The sequence below is a fragment of the Ovis canadensis genome, chromosome 1 (assembly GCF_042477335.2).
Source record: "Ovis canadensis isolate MfBH-ARS-UI-01 breed Bighorn chromosome 1, ARS-UI_OviCan_v2, whole genome shotgun sequence".
Taxonomy (NCBI): domain Eukaryota; kingdom Metazoa; phylum Chordata; class Mammalia; order Artiodactyla; family Bovidae; genus Ovis; species Ovis canadensis.
This window is the reverse complement of record NC_091245.1, coordinates 224,636,035-224,657,648: the sequence shown is the minus strand read 5'-3', so window position 1 is coordinate 224,657,648 and position 21,614 is coordinate 224,636,035. Positions and strand designations below refer to the sequence as shown.

The window sequence follows — 21,614 nt, the reverse complement described above, 5'->3', positions numbered from 1 at the left end:
TAAGCATTACTTTACTAGCATGTGAAATGAGTGCAATTGTGCGGTACTTTGAGCGTTCTTTGGCATTGCCTTTCTTTGGAATTGTAATGAAAACTGGCTTTTTCCAGTCCTGTGGCCACTGCTGAGTTTCCCAAATTTGCTAGCATATTGAGTGCAGCACTTTCACAGTGTCATCTTTCAGGATTTGAAATAGCTCAACTGGAATTCCGTCACCTCCACTAGCTTTGTTCGTAGTGATGCTTTTTAAGACCCACTTGACTTCACATTCCAGGATGTCTTGCTCTAGGTGAGTGATCACTCCATCGTGATTATCTGGATCATGAAGCTCTTTTTTTGTACAGTTCTTCGTGTAATCTTGCCACCTCTTCTTAATATCTTCTGCTTCTGTTAGGTCTCTACAATTTCTGTCCTTTATTGAGCCCATATTTGCATGAAAATGTTCCCTTGGTATCTCTAATTTTCTTGAAGAGATCTCTAGTCTTTCCCATTCTATTGTTTTCCTCTATTTCTTTGCATTGATCGCTGAGGAAGTCTTTCTTATGTCTCCTTGCTATTCTTTGGAACTCTGCATTCAAATGGGTATATCTTTCCTTTTCTCCTTTGCTTTTCGCTTCCCTTCTTTTCACAGCTATGGGATGATGTTGGTTTGAACAAGTAGCCAAGACTGGTTAATTTATGAGTATTTTCTAACTCTTTCTATTTATTTGTTTGTTTTATGCTATAGTAGAGGCATCACATTCTTTACCTAATCAATTCAAGATGCACCTCCTCTTCTCAAGAAAGACATTGTTTCTATTTATCCAAAACAATGTCATACCTAATAAATTTAATAATGATTTTTAAATCACCTAATGGCCAGACTGCTATTCCTCATAGCTCAGACATTAGAGTATCGGCCTGCAAAGAAGTAGACCTGGGTTCAATCCCTGGGTTGGGAAGATCTCCAGGATAAGGGAATGGTAACCCACTCCAGTATTCTTGCCTGGGAAATCCCATAGACAGAATAGATTGGTGGGCCACAGTCCAGGTGGTAACAAAGAATTGGACATGAGGAGTGATCAACAGACACTGGCCAGACTCTATTTAAGACTATATTAGATTAAAAGATATGTAATGGACATTAGCAATTGTAAGCAGTGTGTACTCTTGATGAGAATTCTGATTGGCTACACTTTTTAAAAAAAGATTTCTTTCTTTATTTTTATTTTTTGACTGTGGTGGGTCCTTGTTGCTATATATAGGCTTTCTCTAGTTGGAGTGAGTGAGGGCTACTTTTCCTTGAGGCGCAAGGTTTTCCCATTGCTGTGCTTTTTAGCTGAAATGGGAAAACCTTGGAAGGAAATATTAAAAGAAAACTATGGCTATAAAAATTTTGTGATACTATATATTTAAGTGGATAGGTACATTATGTCCAGGGGTTCAGGCAAAGACCTGGGCTGCAGATATAACTTTTAAAGCCATCCACATGTAGATGGGGGGTACGAAACTGGGTGGTATCATCTATGGAATGAATATGTAGAGAAAAGACATGTCCAAGAGCTGAGTTTTGAAACATTAACGTTTAGAGATGAGATGAAAGTGAAAGTGTTAGTTGCTTGGTCGTGTTCTACTCTTTGAGACCCCATGAACTGTAGCCCACAAGACTCCTCTGTACATGATATTTCCCAGTCAAGAATATCGGAGTGAGTTGTCATTCCCTTCTCCAGGGGATCTTCCTGACCAAGGGATCAAACCCATGTCTCCTGCATTGCAGGCAGATTCTTTACCACTGAGCCACCAGAGAAGCCCACAATTATAGATTTAGACATAAAGTTTTAATTCTTGATAATGAGAAACATTGAGATAAAGGAGTCAAAATGTCAGATAGGTTATTAATATGAACACTAAAATGATTAAATATGCCTGTATGATTTACGGTGGACAGAAGGAAATTAAGCTAGATGCTAAAAATCTCCAGTGAATGAATAGAATTCACCAGAATTTAACAGGATGAGAAAGCAAAAACGGGGAGTGAAGAGCATAGTGCAATATAGTCTGACAGAATCTGCTTCAAGTAAATTGAAATATTGTGAGAGAGGAGGGAGAAGTAAAGTTTTAAAAATGGTAACCTCTAGTCAGGTGGATATAAATACAACTTTGGTACAAGAACAGTGAAATAAAAACTGACATCGGTTGAACAGACTGAATGTGAAATAGAATCTTTAGAATCAGCCAGACATCATTCAAAGCCAGAGTTAAGGAAATATTCATTCAAGAAGTTGAAACGGTAGTGACTTTTGGAATCCCAAAAAGAACAGTTGATGGGGTTTGAAGGTTTGGGTAAAACAGTAATATGAATAGTATATTTGTCAGTATAGATTACTAAAGGAACAAAAATATATTTTCAAAGAGATTATTAAACACAGGGTTACATTTCTTAGTGACATAATATGGCTTGTCATGTGTTTTGAATATTTAACTCAATGCTTGCACAGTCATATGTATATAGGCAGATGGGAGATATTCTATCTTCATATGATTCTGGAAGATCTAAGATACAGCACAGATGACCTCAATGACCTAAATTATTAACTATAAAGATCATATTTTTAGCCCCTGCTTAACAATTGTTCACATTTCTCTTAGAAAACTAATTTTCATTGCCTTTATAAACATCACAAATTTCTTATTTTTTCCTTCTAATTTTCTAGTCATTCCTTCTTACTCTGAATTGTAGGCATCTTTACCTTTTTGGGCTTCCCTGGTGGCTCAGAGGTTAAAGCATCTGCCTGGAATGCTGGAGACCCAGGTTCAATCCCTGGGTCAGGAAGATCCCCTGGAGAAGGAAATGGCAACCCACTCCAGTACTCTTGCCTGGAGAATCCCATGGATGGAGGAGCCTAGTAGGCTACAGTCCCTGGGGTCGCAAAGAGTTGGACACGACTGAGCGACTTCACTTCACTTCACTTCACTTTACCTTTTCTTCCTAACATTGGAGATTGTCAGGTCCTACACCTAATAGGCTTCTCATCCTACATAAAATATCTTAGTGATCACATCCAGTTTGATTAATTAAATTATCGTTTATATCCAAGTACCTGCTCAACATATCCCCATAGATGTGTCCTGAGCACTAATTCAGCATACAAATGACTGAACTTATCAATCTAACCCTGTCCTCCACATGCATCAAATTCAGTAAAAGACCCTGGTTAGTCAAGTCAGAAAACCAGGTAACATTCCTTGATTTACTTTACTTCTCTCTCCATACCTAAGTAATCACCAGACAATTTGACTGATGTCCACTGAAGCCCTCAAAGACATCTTCTACCTAGTCTTTCATTTCCAATGAAACCCTGGTAATTGAGACCATTATTATGCTGCCTCTGCTCCAAGTGATTGTGACATGTTTCCAAATTATTCTCCCTTTCACCTTTCTGGCTTATTAGGTCATTCTCTCCTCTGCAGACAAAATGATCTTACTAAAATTCAAAGTCGATAAGCATTATTTCCTGATTTAAACAAACAAAATATTTCTACATGGTAATTTTAGAATATAATCCATAACTGGTGGAATTTGCAAAAGTATAACCTGGTTCCTCCATACCTCTCTAAAGTCATATCTTTCTGTACCTCCTTTTGATAGCTTACTGTGAATGATGTTGAATTCATGATCTCCAAAGAAGATTTAGCTTCAGAATCAGGGACCAGGCTTGATCACTGAAGAGCTTTTGTGTAGCAGTCTTATTTAAGTAAGAACAGTGACAGAGATGCTTCTGACAGAGACATCAGAAGGGGGACAGAGAGTGCTCCCTGGTTTTCCTAGTTATAGCAAGCTGTTTTATGTCTGTTAGAAAGCTATTAATCAGATAAGAGAGACACCTCAAGGCTGAAGGCATTTCACCAGGCCCTTCTCCCACAATAAGCATTTTTGAGATAGGATGGCATGAGGTGTGTCATCCCCCACCCATGAAACAATTGATATGAATACGGGTTTGTTGAGTTATTATCAGCCCAAGGTTTGAGAAAAAGAAAAAAAAAAAAAAAAGTTAAGTGGAACCATTTCAAAGAAAGGCCAATTCCAAAGCAAATATATAGTTTCATGAACATAGCTTCAGAAAAAAACATTTCCATAGAGAGTTTGTTTCCTCCTGCCCCTTAAGGGAGAGACAAAACAACGCCTGACACTTGCAGCCTATTTCCTCCACTTGGAGACGCCTGGCCTTCCTGCCTGTTACCCTCTCACTTTCTTATTTTCTCTCACTCTGTCACTTGTTTAGTCGCTCAGTCGCGTCTGACAGTTTGCGAGCCCATGGACTCTGTAGCCTGCTAGACTCCTCTGTCTATGTGATTTCCCAGACAAGAATACTGGAGTGGGCTGCCATTCCTTCTCCAGGGTATCTTCTTCACCCAGGATCAAACCTGTGTCTCCTGCATTGAAGGTGATCCTTTACCACTGAGCCACTAAGGAAGCCCCCTATCACCTCTGGGTCTTTGCAAATACAAACTAACATTCCCAGGGACTTCCCTGGAAGCCCAGTGGTTAAGGCTCTGTGCTCCCAATGCAAGGGGCACAAGTTCAATCCCTGGTTGGTGATAGTCCACATATCATATACAGCACGGCCTTAAAGGGAAAACAAACAAACAAAACCCACTATCTGTCCCAAAGGCTTGTTTGTCTCCTTCAGGAAGGTTTCTAGGATTGGTCTGAGAAGTCTGTAGTTAAGCATGGTATAGTCCTTATGGTACATTACTTATTTGCTGCTGTCTTCCAGCAGAAGGTGGTAACCTCCTGCTAGTAGGTCTGCAATTTCTTTTACACTATATTCCTACTGACTCCACAGTATTTAGCATATTGCCTGGTTTGTAACTGTTGCTCAATAAATATTTGTTCAATGAATGAGAGTATAAAATATTAAAAGAGAAAAGAGATAAAATTTAACATAAAGCATTTGATTTTTTTATAATCATCACTTACGTTCATAACATTGGATACAACAAAAAGGGACCAGAACCAGATGCTGAAATAATGCTATAATCATATCTTTAGCATAATGCTTATGTAATTTATTTTAATCTGCCTAAATAGTAGTCAAAGTGCATGAAATATTGTACTGATTATTTTAATGACCAAACTGGGTGCTTTCCATGGTTGTGTTGGTTGATTCTGAAAAATTCAGATGTTGGAAAAAATAGCTTGATAGAATACTATAATCTTTGGGAAACAACTATAAATAAAGAATGATCCTATGTCTCTGAATAGATATTATCAGAAATTTAAGCAACTATGATCTATCATATTTTCCTGAAGAAAGTATTACTATATTTTTGGTTGGTGGAATGGATACAGAAACTCAAATAGCATATAAATTTCATTTCTACTTATTTTTTGAGGTACATACTACAGTAAAACTAAAATGTTTCTTTAGGTTCCTCACATTAATTTATTAAAAATTTCCAGCAATTTTTAACAATAAATTCAGAATTAAAATACTATGGATTAAGGTAAATTATAGTTGCATTACAGTGTTTGTCTACTTTTCTGACATCATATAAGACCTTTAAAAATTTTTTTGCTCTAATTTCTCATGATAAAGGCCACCTTTAAAGCAAAGTAATATTTTTTAGAAGCTTATTTGCCCAATAAGTTTCCTTAGGAAATAGAGTTGAAATTCTCCCTGACTGAAACATTATAATATTTTCATAAAATAGCTAAAATTGTTTTCAATAATCAGTTATCACTGCAGAAGACACTGAGATATTCATTTTAAAAATGACTTCTATCAAAATGAAATTTGATTAGATTTTTAAAAGTATGTTACTCACAGAAAAATTTTTATGATTTAAGGGTTTTTTTTTTGAGTTGTATTTCATTAAGAAAAACTGACTACCGAGTAGTATAGTCCGCTTATTTTAAACAACATTAAGTATTCTGACACCAACTATTGGAAAAGGAATGATAGATATGTCAGGTGTCCTTTAAGAAGTCATAAACGCTGACAAAAAATCGATTTCAAGAAAAATTTTAGACTATCAAATATATACCTAATCTCTCTATTCTAGTCACACACAGTATAAGGAAACAATGAAAGATATTTGTAATTTTTAAAGTAATTTTTGGTATGTTGAATTTCTAATAGACCAGTGATATTTGGTGAACAAATGCTATGTAATCAATCCATTATGACAAGATTGTCATTAGGAAATATATTCTATTTTAAACAAATATCCTTTTTTCTTATTTTATAAACATAATAATTAATTTCAAAGACTATGACAATATTGTAGTTTATTTCTGCTACAACTCAAGAAGGCCATTTTGAAAGCACTTAGACTGCTATGAATATTCTTCCAAAATACCATTTATATCTACAAAACAGACATGTATACTACAGAAAAATCTTGACTGTAAACTTATCTGTGCTTAAGAAAGTAAAATGTAGGAAAAAAAGAAAATTATCATCAATTATGGAGAGGTGAATTAAAGTTATTTATTCCTCTTGACTTTACATGTATTATTTATTATTTCATCACCAAGAAAGTTAAAGACTATTTTTACCTTTAATATTAAATAATAGATAATTTACAAGTTTTCTCAAGTTGATATGAAATCATTTGTTATTATGATACATGGGTGTCCATAATATTATTTAGTATTTAGCTTTTAGAAGACAAATCTGTTAAGAACTTTCATTTTTCTGTATTATAAAAATGTTTATCCTTTATTTTTCTGTGGACTATTCTGGAGGTTGGATGGATAAAATTGTCAATCAATTAAAGTATTGAAGCCCAGGTTAAAAATTCCTTAACCAATTACCATGTGGTTTCAATTTAAAATTTTCATGAGAATTTTTCAACTTTTATGTCAAGATATCAAACTATCATCAAATTTGAAGGTTTGTAGGACTCTTGCATGACATAACAACTTAGATACATGGTACTTTTAGTTTATTGTTATATAATAAGAATTTGGGCTTCCCTGGTGGCTCAGGCAGTAAAAAGTCTATCTGCAATTCAGAAGGCCTGGTTTTGACCTCTGGGTTGGGAAGATACCTTGGAGAAGGGAATGGTAACCTGCTCCAGTATTCTTGCCTGGAGAATTCCATGGACAAGAGGAGCCTGGTGGGCTACAGTTCACGGAGTTGAAAAGAGTTGGACATGACTGAGTGATTAAACTTTCACTTCTTCAATAAGAAATGAGGATGAATGAATAGATTTTAAACTTTTTTTTGACATTCAAGGTATATTAAAATATGTCACTTGTCATTTTGTATATATCTATACAATTGCAAATGCATAACTGTTTAAATCCATTGCTCACATTTAGCATAAGTTTATCAGTGATACCTTAAGACAATTATGTGTTAAATAAATTACCCTCTAACTAATTTCATGTATATAACTGCATTTTTATAATCTAAGAGTAACATATTTTCATATTTGCAGTATCTGCCAATGTAAAGCACATAATTAAAAATATACATAAATTACCTGAGAGAACTGGTATGGCTTTTATGATTAAACTTATTACAGGAAAATCTGACTTTAGCATGTTTAGTAGAGCATGGACCTTAATTAAATTTCTTCACTGTCAAACTTTAAAAAAAAAAAAGGTGTTGTCTAGATAAGAATTGTGTTAACATCATTTATTGGAAATACTCCCATTTGTTTAGCATTTTATAATGGTCAATAGTACTGGACATTCTTAAGACGATTTTTAATGTTTATGATTATTAGTAATATTATAAACGTCCATTATTAGTCATGCTTACTCTATGATAGACATTGTATTAGGTGATTTAAATTCATTCTGTACTTTCACACTAACTGTAGAAATTGAGATTTATTTTGGATACAACAATAATGAGTTTTAGGTAGGCTGTATTCTTGCTAACTAAATTTTTAAAAACATATATCCATTAATGGATATATGGATAAAGAAGTATATATACATATGTGTGTATGCATATATACACACATACACACACACACACACACACACACACACACACGGGCTTCACTGGCAACTCAGTAGGTAGAAGAATCTGCCTGCAATGCAGGAGACACAGGTTAGATCCCTGGGTCAGGAAGATCCCCTGGAGAAGGAAATGGCAACCCACTCCAGTATTCTTGCCTGGGAAATCTCACTGACAGAGGAGCCTGTGGGCTACTTTGCCATGGGGTTATGAGTCAAACATGGTTTAGCAACTAAACCACCACCATCACATATATGTATATGTATATGTATATGTATATGTATATGTATATACAGACACACACACACACACACATACACACACACACACACACATATATATATATATACACAATAAGATATCAGTCAGTCATAAAATAAGAGAAAATCTTACTATACGCAATGATATGGATGGACCTTGAAGGCATTATGCAAAATAAGTTAGAGAAAGAAAAATGCTGTATGAGGTCACTTATACTTGGAATCCAAAAACAAAAACATACCGAACTCAGATAAAAAGAGATCAGATTTGTGGTTATCAGAGGCAAAGAATGGGGAGGGAGAATTGGAGCAAAGTGGTTAAAAGGAACAAATTTCTAGTTATAAGATATATTAGTAAAACATTACAACTGCTGTATGATATTATACATAGGAAAGTTAAGGGAATAGATCCCAAGATTTCTCATTACAAGGAGATATTTTCTTTTCTTTTTATTGCATCTATGTGAGATGATGGAAGTTGACTAAATCTATTGTGGTAAAAATTTCACAAAATATATAAATAAAACCATCAATCTGTACATCTTAAATTTATATAGTGATATATGTCAATTTTTCCTCAATAAAACTCAGAGGAAAGAATTAGGTTTTTTATTTATTCTTATAATCAATATGAGCTATAGATAATTTTTTTATGTTCAATTTGTGATTTTCTAGCAGCAAGTTCAAATTCATAGGCAAAATGTTTATGAAATTTTTCCATATTGTCTCTACTAGGAAGATTATGCCCATGCCAGATATCTTTGCTGTTGTTTGTTCAGTCACTCATATCCAACTCTTTGCAACCCCATAGACTTCAGTATGCCAGGCTTCCCTGTCCTTCACTATCTCCCAGAGTTTGTGCAAACTCATGCCTATTGAGTTGGTGATGCCTCAAACCATCTTATCCTCTATCACTAGCTTCTAATCCTGCCCTCAATCTTTCCCAGCATCAGGGTCTTTTCAAATGAGTCAATTGTTTGCATCAGGTGGCCAGAGTACTGAAGATTCAGCTTCGGAATCAGTCCTTTCAATGAATATTCAGGGTTAATTTTCTTTAGGATTGACTGATTTGATCTCCTTGAAGTCCAAGAGATTCTCAAGAGCCTTCTCCAGCCCCACAATTCAAAAGCATCAATTCTTCAGTGCTCAGCCTTCATTATGGTCCAGTTCTCATATCTGTACTTGATTACTGGAAAAATCATATCAAAATATCTTGATATACACTATAGTTTTTCGTGGAAGAGTGTGGGTTTTCCAGGATATATACTTCTTCGTTTGTGGGCTAATGTTGTATTTTAAGGGATTCACTGAATATTTGCATAGCTTTATCACTTCATAACATTTGTTCCCATTTTGCCCTTGGGGTATTACTTTATTACCAGTTTATGGCTTAGAAGCTGGGCTGTGATTCTAGGACAAACAGGACTAGTCACAATGCCATTGGGAATAATAATGCATTATGTTCATCAGCTCTGTTTTGGTGGCCATTAGGAGAATCAAGTTTCTCCACTTGAAATTAATAACAAGTTATTAGACATTGGCTTTCTTAGCAGATTTTGATGTAAGCTGTTATCTCTTTCAAATTTTTTGTTCTTCAGTATAACATTAAATGAAGAACTTGTGTGGTGCTTTCATCTCAAAGGGCAACCTGTGGCAAGATCAACGTAAGACTGAGGGAAACTTCTGGACAAGCAGACAACTGATTCATGATTAATATTAAACCTCTGACTAAAACACCAGTTGAATTACCTGCATTTTTTGTTTTACATTTTACTCAAGAATTATAAGATAAATTGACTGAAATTTATTTCAAAGCAATGATAAAAATAAGCTGTAGTACTGGAAAAGGTCATTTTTCATTCCAATTCCTAAGAAAGGCAATGCCAAACAATGTTCAAACTACTGCATAATTGTACTCATCTCACATGCTAATAAAGTAATGCTCAAAATTCTCCAAGCCAGCCTTCAAGAGTACATGAACCATGAATTTCCAGATGATCAAGCTGGATTTAGAAAAGGCCGAGGAACCAAAGCTCAACCTGCCAACATCTGCTGGATCATCAAAAAAAAACAAGAGAGCTCCAGAAAAATATCTACTTCTGCTTTATGGGTACGCCAAAGCTTTTAACTGTGTGAATCACAACAAACCATGGAAAATTCTTTAAGAGATGGAAATACCAGACCACCTCACCTGTCTCTTGAGAAATCTGAATGCAGGTCAGGAAGCAACAGTAAGAACTGGACATGGAACAACTGACTGGTTCCAAATAGGGAAAGAAGTAAGTCAAGGCTGTATATTGTCACCCTGCTTATTTAATTTATAGGCAGAGTACATCATGAGAAACACTGGACTGGAAGAAGCACAAGCTGGAATCAAGACTGCCAGGAGAAATATCAATAACCTCAGATATGCAGATGACATCACCCTTATGGCAGAAAGCAAAGAAGAACTAAAGAGCCTCTTGATGAAAGTGAAAGAAGAGAGTGAAAAAAGTGGCTTAAAGCTCAACATTCAGAAAACTAAGATCATGGCATCTGGTCCCATCACTTCATGGCAAATAGATGGGAAAACAATGGAAACTGTGACAGACTTTATTTTTGGTGTCTCCAAAATCACTGCAGATGGTGACTGCAGCCATGAAATTAAAAGACATTTGCCCCTTGAAGAAAATTTATGACCAACCTAAAGAGCATATTAAAAAGCAGAGACATTACTTTGCCAACAAAAGCCCTCTAATCAAATTTATGGATTTTCAATGTCATGTATGGATGTGAGAGTTGGACTATAAAGAAAACTGAGTGCTGACGAATTGACACTTTTGAACTGTGGTGTTGGAGAAAACTCTTGAGAGTCCCTTGGACTGCAAGGAGATCCAACCAGTCCATTCTAAAGGAAATCAGTTCTAAATATTCATTTGGAGGACTGATGCTGAAGCTGAAACTCTAATACTTTGGCACCCTGATGCAAAGAACTGACTAATTTGAAAAGACCCTGATGCTGGGAAAGATTGAAGGCGGGAGGGGAAGGGGATGACAGAGGATGAGATAGTTGCGTGGCTTCACAGACTCAATGCACATGAGTTTGAAAAAATTCAGGGAGTTAGTGATGGACAGGGAGGCCTGGTGTGCTGCAGTCCAGGGGGCAGCAAAGAGTTGGACACAGCTGAGTGACCTGAACTGAACACAACTGATAGATAGCCAAAGTAATTACAATAAATGTTTAATTTTTGATATCATCCATGAATGATACTAGTGGCAAAGAACCTGCCTGCTATTGAAGGAAACAGGTTCAGTCGCTGGGTTGGGAAGATGCCCTGGAGGAGGGCATGGCAACCCACTCCAGTATTGTTTCCTAGAGAATTCCATGGACAGAGAGGAACCTAACTGGGTACAGTCCATGAGGTCACAAAGAGTTAGGCGGGACTTAGTGACTGAACCACAACAAAATCCTGGCTGTGGGGAACTGCAGAGATGGCATTTTAAAAAAGACTCAACCCAATGTTGCTGGCTTTGAAGATAGACTGAGGCCCACAGGCCAAGAAATGAGTGTGGCTTTTGGAATCTGGAAAAGGCAAGAAACTGATTCTTCCTTGGGGCCTCCAGAAGGGATGCAGCCTTGAAAACACTTTGAATTTAAGCCCAGTGTGGGCCAATAAAGCTTCCAAAGTGGCAATAGTGGTAAAGAACTCGCCTCCCAGTGCAGGAGACATAAGAGACACAGGTTCAATCCCTGTGTCGGGAAGATCCCCTGGAGTAAGAAAATGGCAACTCACGTCAGTATTCATGCCTGGAGAATCCCACAGACAGAGGCGCCTGTTGGGCTACCATCCATGGGGTTGCAAAGAGCCAGACAGGACTGAAGCAACTTAGCACAAACATGAAAACAGCAGCAATGTTGAATTTAACTAGTATAATATAACCACTGAGAAATGAAACAATCTGGCTCAAAGACTCAAATTCTAAAGAATCTAAAGAGGAGGGATTTAGATCTCTCCATTTAAGAGGCAGTTACAAACCTCACAGAAGAACTGACATCAAAAATTATTCTGCTCATGCCAGTGGAGGTTTAATTCTTCTTCTTTTTTAATATCAAAGGACATGAGTCTGAGAGAAAAGTGAAGACACACTGTTGCATTGATAGGGAGAAAAAAAAGTTGTTTCCCCCCTCCCCCCCTCCCCCCGCCCGAGAAGAGTGAGCAGACCTGAACATTCCTAGCTTTCTTTTTTTTTTTAAAGGGTCTGTAACTAAGTTTGCTTTTTCTGCCCCCTAACTCTATAGGAACTACACTTTGCATCTATTTTCCTTTGACTCTATGCAAAATATATCCTTTACCTGGTGTTTATCCTTACAACACTCTTCCCCTTATAGTTCTTCTTTTTACATATCAGAAAGAAGGCCTCAGAGCCATTGGACTGCCAGACTCAATTACTGGGTTACTGATGCCAGCCTATAACTGTCTTTGAAACAATCAGGAGGAAGAAATCAAGATCCTAACACCTTTTTTCCTCATAGACTCCTGACTGTGAGCCCTTATCTTATATAAATCCCTAGACTCCTCATGGGGGATTGAGGGCAGGCACAGTTATTGAGGCATGAGCCTACTATACTCCCCTCTCTGCAGACTGAGAATTAAAGCCACGTTTCTATTTCCTCCATACTCTGTCTCCATAATTTTTATTCGATTTCAGTGAGCAGAGAAAGCCACGTTTTTGGCCAGCAACAACACCTATATATTCATGAACAAATGCCCCATGTGTGTGTAAATAGAGGAGTGTAAATGTGGAGAGGGAATTCATGAATAAAGGATAAACTGAAAAGTAATAAAATTATTTTAAAAACAAGAGAGGTTTAAAATAAAATGAAAAACCAATGGTAATTTCTGGGGTTAAATAAATTATCTGCATCTGCCAAGAAACACAAAACTCAAATCACAAAAGAAATCATTTTGATTTGCTCTTCAAAAATTCTGTTACTCTTTTCAGTATTAAAAATTTAATTTCTAAATTTGAAATAAAGACAATTTAATCTGGTAACTTAGATTTCTTATTCCCTCAACAATATAGTAGGATACATGAATAACCATTGTTATCTTCCTAGTGCATGAAATTTCAGCTTAAACACAAAACTATAAGTACTGGACACTATAGGCAGTAGGGATTAAAAAATAATAGTAAACATAGTAAAATATAGAGTGGCAAGTTGGCCATGTGACCAGGTGGGAAAAAATGGCTTTGGTTTCAGAAATAATTTTTGTCAGAAGCCCACTTCATACCATATCTAGCATTTGATTTTGCCTACTTTAATTCACCCTCTCTCTTCATCTAACTAAGCGAGATAATACCTTCTAAATGAATTTGTTACGAGAATTAAATTAAATGTGTTAATATATGTGAACACATTAGTCCAAAGATAGAAACTGGATAAATTTAAGTTTCCTATTTTTCTTTCTTTCTTTCTTTTCCCTTATTCTCAACTGTTATCCTCTAGAGATTTTTTTTAATTGAAGCTCAGTTCAAGAGATCAAAATATCTGCAAGGTGGATCCTGAAGATTCTATGAAAAGAGACTTTCAAGAACAGATAAAGGACCACATCATTCTATCAGGAACAAACAAATATATATGAGTAAATATTTTTAGTCTTTATACATTCTTAATACTTTGGTACTAACTCTGGAATACACAATTTCATCAATAATCTGTTTGAAGAGACAAAAATATACTGTAATATACTTGTTCAAAGATTTCTTAGACCTTTAAACAACATGGGTTTGAAATGCACAGCTCCACTTATAGGAATAATTTTTCCTAATGATGAATACTATAATACTATAAGATCCTCCATTATTTGAACCCAAGGCTGTAGACCATGTATACAGAGGATACCTATAAATTATACTGGATTTTCAATTTCACAGGAAGTTGAATCCCAGTAAGCCCAGCATTGTTCAAGTGTCAACTGTACATCCAGCTAGGTAATCCCCAAACATCAAGTCAGTTCTGGGCTCCATATTTATTTTCTTGATCCTTGATCTTTCTAAGTAAGTTCATATGTAACCTCAGTCAGCCATGTTCTGTCCCCTCCTTACCGCTTCTAGAGTCTATAAAACTTGCTCTTGTCTAAACATCCCTTGGAAAGAAGGCTTCACTGCTTGTAAGGCACTGTACTCCCCCAGTCTATAGATTATTTTCCCTTGAATCTACATATAGTCTATATATTATTTCCCCTTGAACACCAAACTCATTAGTAATTGTTTTATTTTTGTCATTTGACAAAAAATGAATATAAACATCTTTTAAGCAAAATTTCTGTAAAAGTTTCCACATAAGAAAAGGCAACTGCAAAGATGAGGTTCAACTTCATATTTAGAAGTCAACTTTTCTCATTTTAAAGTTGCTTAGCCATTGCATATAAATAAGGCTTCCCAGTTGGCTCAGTGGTAAAGAATCCGCCTACCAATGCAGGAGACACAGGCTCAATTTCTGGGTTTGGAGGAACCCCTGGAGGAGGAAATGGCAACCCACTCCTGTATTCCTGCCCAGAAAAATCCCATGGACCAAGTAACCTGGTGGGCTACTGTCTATGGTGTCACAAAGAGTCAGACACAACTGAGTTACTGAGCATGCAGGCACATATAAATAATCATCTCCATTGTACTAATGGTAGAAAAAGAATGTAATAAGGGAAAGGGATAAATCATCCAGTATGGCTCTATAATTTAGGTAGAGATCAAAAAAATCTACTTACATTATACATAGTAGAAGCCTGAATAACTAGTAGACTATCTTTACTCCCAACTTGATGGAGGAAATAAGATTTGGACTTCTACACCCTTGAATTTTAATTATTTTTTATAATTATTAGGTTTCTTTAACTTCCACAATGACTACTTTGTAAGAAAAACTCTTATATTACAAGGTCTGAGTAGTTTATTTTCTGATAACACAAATTTATGAGTATATAGAGCACTGTAAATAATTCCTGGAGGTAATAAAAATGAAATTTGAGATTGCAATCTAGTGTTATAAATAGAATTAGTTTGAAGAACCTACAGATAACATATTTTCTAGTTTATGCCATTTCCCCCTCATTCTATATTACAGGGTTCATCAATACTATTCAAAAGTCTTTATGAATATATTTACAAAACATTCATTTCCCAGAGTTTATCTTTTCTTCACGTAGAAAAGAAAACAAAACAAAACTCCAAAAATAAACAATGAAATAAACACAAGTAAATGCATATTCAGAGCTTTAGAGATTTAGGTTAAGGGGGGAAAAAAAGTCTTGCTTCTATTATAAAGTTAATATTTAGACCAAATTTTTCCTTTCTGATGTTGATCTTTACTTTCCTCAGCTCACTTATAATGTAAACTCTAAACATGCAGACTGAGGCCTCTCTTACCTCAGAGCCAACCTTGAGAAATACAACCAGGACAGAAAGTGAGTCGCTTCAGAGCCCAAATTCCCTAATCCTGCTGGTCTGATCCAGTTGTGAGAATGAATTTTCACAACAGAATTCAGTATCTGTTTTTTTATTCTGTTCATCTTTTTACCAACCTGTGGCCCTGATACCAAGTAAAATGCCCTGTGGGGCTGCTGGGCACAAAAGCCTTTTTGTTTCCTGCCATTTCTTGGTTATAGGAAATAAACTTCATTCAGCCTCCTCCATGGCCTTCCCTGAGTTCCAATGAGCAGGTTGAAACAGTTGCTAACTATTGAAAGGAGAAACACTGGGCTGGAAGAAACACAAGCTGGAATCAAGATTGCCTGCCGGGAGAAATATCAATCACCTCAGATATACAGATGACACCACCCTTATGGCAGAAAGTGAAGAGGAACTAACAAGCCTCTTGATGAAAGTGAAAGTGGAGAGTGAAAAAGTTGGCTTAAAGCTCAACATTCAGAAAACGAAGATCATGGCATCTGGTCCCATCACTTCATGGGAAATAGATGGGGAAACAGTGGAAACAGTGTCAGACTTTATTTTGGGGGGCTCCAAAATCACTGCAGATGGTGACTGCAGCCATGAAATTAAAAGATGCTTACTCCTTGGAAGAAAAGTTTTGACTAACCTAGATAGCATATTGAAAAGCAGAGACATTACTTTGCCAACAAAGGTCCGTCTAGTCAAGGCTATGGTTTTTCCTGTGGTCATGTATGGATGTGAGAGTTGCACTGTGAAGAAGGCTGAGTGCCAAAGAATTGATACTTTTGAACTGTGGTGTTGGAGAAGACTCTTGAGAGTCCCTTGGACTGCAAGGAGATCCAACCAGTCCATTCTGAAGGAGATCAACCCTGGGGTTTCTTTGGAAGGAATGATGCTAAAGCTGAAGCTCCAGTACTTTGCCCACCTCATGTGAAGAGTTGACTCATTAGAAAAGACTCTGATGCTGGGAGGGATTGGGGGCAGCAGGAGAAGGGGACAGAGGATGAGATGGCTGGATGGCATCACTGACTCAATGGACATGAGTCTGAGTGAACTCCGGGAGTTGGTAATGGACAGGGAGCCCTGGCATGCTGCCATTCATGGGGTCGCAAAGAGTTGGACAGACTGAGGGACTGAACTGAACTGAACTGAAGGGAGGGGATGTGGAAACAAAATAGGAACAGTCAAAGAAACAATATAGCAGTCTTGGGGCAGGGTCCTGGTTCCCCTACAAGGGATACACATAGTAATATCCTTGAGTTGTTTTGCAGATGCTGAAATCCCCCTAGCTGGGAGAAGTTAAAGGATGTTGCCCACTAGGATGTAGTCCCCAGACCTGTCAGAACCAGGAAGTTGATGATGCTAACCTCCACTTGCCTCACCACCAACCAACTAGAAGAATGTCCACAAACAGATAATACCCTCTTTGAACCATTACTATAAAACGTCTCACTACCCCTCCAGGTTAGAATACACAGTTTTGAGGGCTAAAGCCTACTGTGTCCCCCTTTGCCTGACAAAGCAATAAAGCTATTCTTTTCTGCTTGACCCAAAACTCTGTCTCTGAGAATCAATTTGGTGTCAGGAAACAGAGGCTAGATTTGGCTTCAGAACTTTCACTGAATTTCTGACACCTTTCTTAGCTTTACCAAACTTTGCTCCTTAGGGTTACTTCACATTCTTTGTAAGCTATCTGACTTCTTGTTAGGATTACCAGATTCAGCACAAACAAAACTAAACAAAACAGAACACCAAATTAATTGTGAATTTTAGTTAAACAAGTAATCACTTTATTTTAGTATAAGTATGCCCCATGTGGATTTATGAGAAATCTTATATTAAAAAAAAAATTTCTTGTTTAGCTGACCTAAACAATATGTACTAACTTAACTGAGTATCCTGTTTCTTATCCATTAATCCTACTTGCACTAAAGTGAAGTGAAGTCACTCAGTTGTGTGCAACTCTTTGCGACCCCATGGACTGTAGCATATCAGGCTTCTCCGTCCATGGGATTTTCCAGGCAAGAGTACTGGAGTGGGTTGCCATTTCCCTACTTGCACTGTGTATCTAGAAATATGTTAGACTTTTTACGTATAGTGTCTCAGATTTCCATGACAACTAGGAGATAGTTATCAGCACTCCCATATCAAAGATAAGGAAACTAAGGGCAGAAAAGATTCAGTTATTTGCTCTTTCCCTTTCCCACTGATCCATAAAAATTCGAATACAAAAGAAGCAAACTGTGGAAAAGATAGACCTGGGTTCTTCCATCAGACCACAGGGCTCAAACTAGAGCTCTGGTTTTAACTAATACCTGTGGAATTTTGAGCAGCTTAAGTTCTTTAAATACTCTCAGTATCCTTGTCACCACCTGTTGATGATGATCATACTTTCTTAGGAAGCTGTCTGTCCCACTGAAAGTGAAGTCCCATGCAGAGAACAGACAGGAATCAGTGAAACAGTTTGTCATTTCGGGGGTTCTGAAGAGCTCCAGCACCATAGTCCTTTAGGTCTCAACGCAGAGAAGAATTCAGTAAGAGCCTAGTGATAGATAAGAAGTGATTTATTAGAATAGGATGTTTGTGAAGCTTATAAGTAAGTGGACAAGAAATGCCATATCACGGAAATTAGAGGGCAAAAGTTTTAAAAAATCAAAGGAAAAGAAAGGTGGGGGGAGAAGAACTTGTTTGTCTTTCTTAAGTAGATGTCATGTTTCCATCATCAGTTACTTCTCCGGGATGAGCAGGAGAGTTTTCCTGTTTCTGCATGGTCAAGCTAAGTTTATAAATTATGGATTTCTTGTGCTTTTTTTTTGTGGATTATTAACTTACTGAGTTCACTGAGGTAATTTTAGGAATCAGCAAACTAAAATGGACTGGAATGGGTGAATTTAACTCAGATAACCGTTATATCTGCTATTGTGGGCAAGAATCCCTTAGAAGAAATGGAGTAGCCAACATAGTAAATAAAAGAGTCCAAAATGCAGTACTTGGATGCAATCTCAAAAACAACAGAATGGTCTCTGTTCATTTCCAAGGCAAACCATTCAATAACACAGTAATCCAAGTCTATGCCCTGATAAGTAATGCTGAAGAAGAGGAAGTTTAATAGTTCTATGAAGATCTACAAGACCTTCTAGAACTAACACCCAAAGAAGATGTCCTTTTCATTATAGGGGACTGAAATGCAAAAGTAGGAAGCCAAGAGAAACCTGGAGTAACAGGCAAATTTGCCCTTGGAGTACAACAAAAAGCAGGACAAAAGCTAATAGAGATTTGCCAAGAGAATACATTGGTCATAGCCAACACCCTCTTCCAACAACACACTATAAGATGCTACACATGGACATCACCAGATGCTCAACACTGAAATCAGATTGATTATATTCATTGCAGTCAAAGATGGAGAAACACTACACAGTCAGCAAAAACAAGGATGTGAGCTGACTATGGCTCAGATCATGAACTCCTTACTGCCAAATTCAGACTTAAATTGAGAAAGTAGGGAAAACCACTAGACCATCCAGGTATGACCTAAATCAAATCCCTTATGATTATACAGTGGAAGTGAGAAATAAATTCAAGGAATTATATCTGATAGACAGAGCGCCTGAAGAACTATGGACAGAGGTTCGTGACATTGTACAGGAGGGAGGGATCAAGACCATTCCCAAGAAAGAGAAATGGAAAAAGGCAAAATGGTTGCCTGACAAGGCCTTACAAATAGCTAAGAAAAGAACAGAAGCAAAAGGCAAAGGAGAAAAGGAAAGATATACCCATTTGAATGCAGAGTTCCAAAGAATATCAAGGAAAGATAAGAAAGCCTTCCTCAGTGATCAATGCAAAGAAATAGTGGAAAACAATAGAATGGAAGGACTAGAGATCTCTTCAAGAAAATTAGAGATACCAAGAGAACATTTCATGCAAAGATAGGCACAATAAAGGACAGAAACAGTAGGACCTAACAGAAAGAAGATATCAAGAAGAGGTGGCAAGAACACAGAAGAAGTACACAAAAAATCTTCATGACCTAGATAACCACGATGATATAATCACTCACCTAGAGCATAGGTGAATGCGAGTGGGCCTTACGAAGCATCACTACGAACAAAGCTAGAGGAGGTGATGGAATTGCAGTTGGACTATTTCAATATCTAAAAGATCATGCTGTGAAAGTGCTGCACTCAATTTGTCAGCAAATCTGGAAAACTCAGCAGTGGCCACAGGATTGGAAAAGGCCAGTTTTCATTTCAATCCCAAAGAAAGGTAATGCCAAAGAATGCTAAACCTACTGCATAATTGCATTCATCTCACATGCTAGTAAAGTAATGCTCAAAATTCTCCAAGCCAGGCTTCAGCAATATATGAAACAGAAATTTCCAGATGTTCAAGCTGGATTTAGAAAAGGCAGAGGAACCAGAGATCAAACTGCCAACATCTGTCAGATCAACAACAAAAAAAGAGCATTCCAGAAAAACGTCTATTTCTGGTTTATGACTATGCCAAAGCCTTTGACTGTGTGAATCACAACAAACTGGAAAATTCTTCAAGAGATGAGAATACCAGACCACCTGACCTTCCTCTTGAGCAATCTGTATGCAGTTCAGGAAGCAACACTTAGACTGGAGTTAGAACAACAGACTGGTTCCAAATAGGGAAAGGAGTATGTCAAGGCTGTATATTGTCACCCTGCTTATTTTACTTATATGCAGAGTACATCATGAGAAATGCCAGACTGGATGAAGCACAAGCTGGAATCAAGATTGCCAGGAGAAATATCAATAACCTCAGATATGCAGATGACACCACCCTTATGGCAGAAAGCAAAGAAGAACTAAAAAGCCTCTTGATGAAAGTGAAAGAGGAGAGTGAAAAAGTTTGCTTAAAACTCAATGTTCAGAAAACTAAGATCATGGCATCTGGTCCCATCAGTTCATGGCAAATAGATGGGGAAACAATGGAAACAGTGACAGACTTTATTTTTGGTGTCTTCAAAATCACTGCAGATAGTGACTGCAGCCATGAAATTAAAAGACATTTGCTCCTTGGAAGAAAAGTTATGACCTACCTAGATGGCATATTAAATAGCAGAAACATTACTTTGCCTACAAAGGTCCATCTAGTCAAGGCTATGGTTTTTCCAGTGGTCATGTATGGATGTGAGAGTTGGACTCAAAGAAAATTGTGTGCTGAAGAATTGATGCTTTTGAACTGTGGTGTTGGAGAAGACTCTTGAGAGTCCCTTGGACTGCAAGGAGATCCAACCAGTCCATCCTAAAGAAAATTAATCCTGAATATTTATTGGAAGAACTGATGCTGAAGCTGAAACTTAATACTTTGGTGCCCTGATGCAAAGAACTGACTCATTTGAAAAGGCCCTGATGCTGGGAAAAATTGAAGGTGGGAGGAGAAGGGCATGACAGAGATGTTGGATGGCATCACCAACTCAATGGACATAAGTTTAAGTAAACTCCGGGAGTTGGTGATGGACAGGGAATCCTGGCGTGCTGCAGTCCATGGGGTCTCAAAGCGTCGGACACAACTGAGTGACTAAACTGAACTGAACTGAGCTCCCTGGGCAGAATGTGGGTCTCATGCCACCTTGTTTTATTGTCTGGGGGCATGTCTCATGCTTTTGTTGAATGGCTTTTTTTGCTAAGCATGCTTGCTTGGTTTTGTGGTTAAGCAAATGCACTTTCTTGAGTAATCATTAAATTTTAGGGGTCTCATATATTTTCTATTTATAGTACCCTAGTGATATTAACTATTTAATAACTTTCTTCATCCCTTGTCTCTGTCCTTATCATTAGCAGTTAATAAATTAACTAATGTTATTAACATGAATATTACAATATACTTAAATTTATTAATCCAAATAACTACTTGGTCAGTACCTTCTTAAGAATATCCAGACTATAACAGTAGGCTAAGTTATTATTATGTATAGGTCCTATATGAGGCATATTCCTTA

General features: G+C 37.1%; 1 protein-coding gene and 1 non-coding gene across 2 annotated transcripts in view; one reads left to right on the top strand and one right to left on the bottom strand.

Annotated features, from left to right (window-relative positions):
* The window catches only part of BCHE (butyrylcholinesterase), a 75,932-nt gene that overhangs the window by 32,278 nt on the left and 22,040 nt on the right, over positions 1-21,614 (bottom strand). The gene's annotated exons all lie outside the window — the stretch shown is intronic.
* TRNAS-GGA (transfer RNA serine (anticodon GGA)) lies at positions 2,738-2,810 on the top strand. Its single transcript has one exon. It is a non-coding gene; the product is annotated as a tRNA-Ser (tRNA).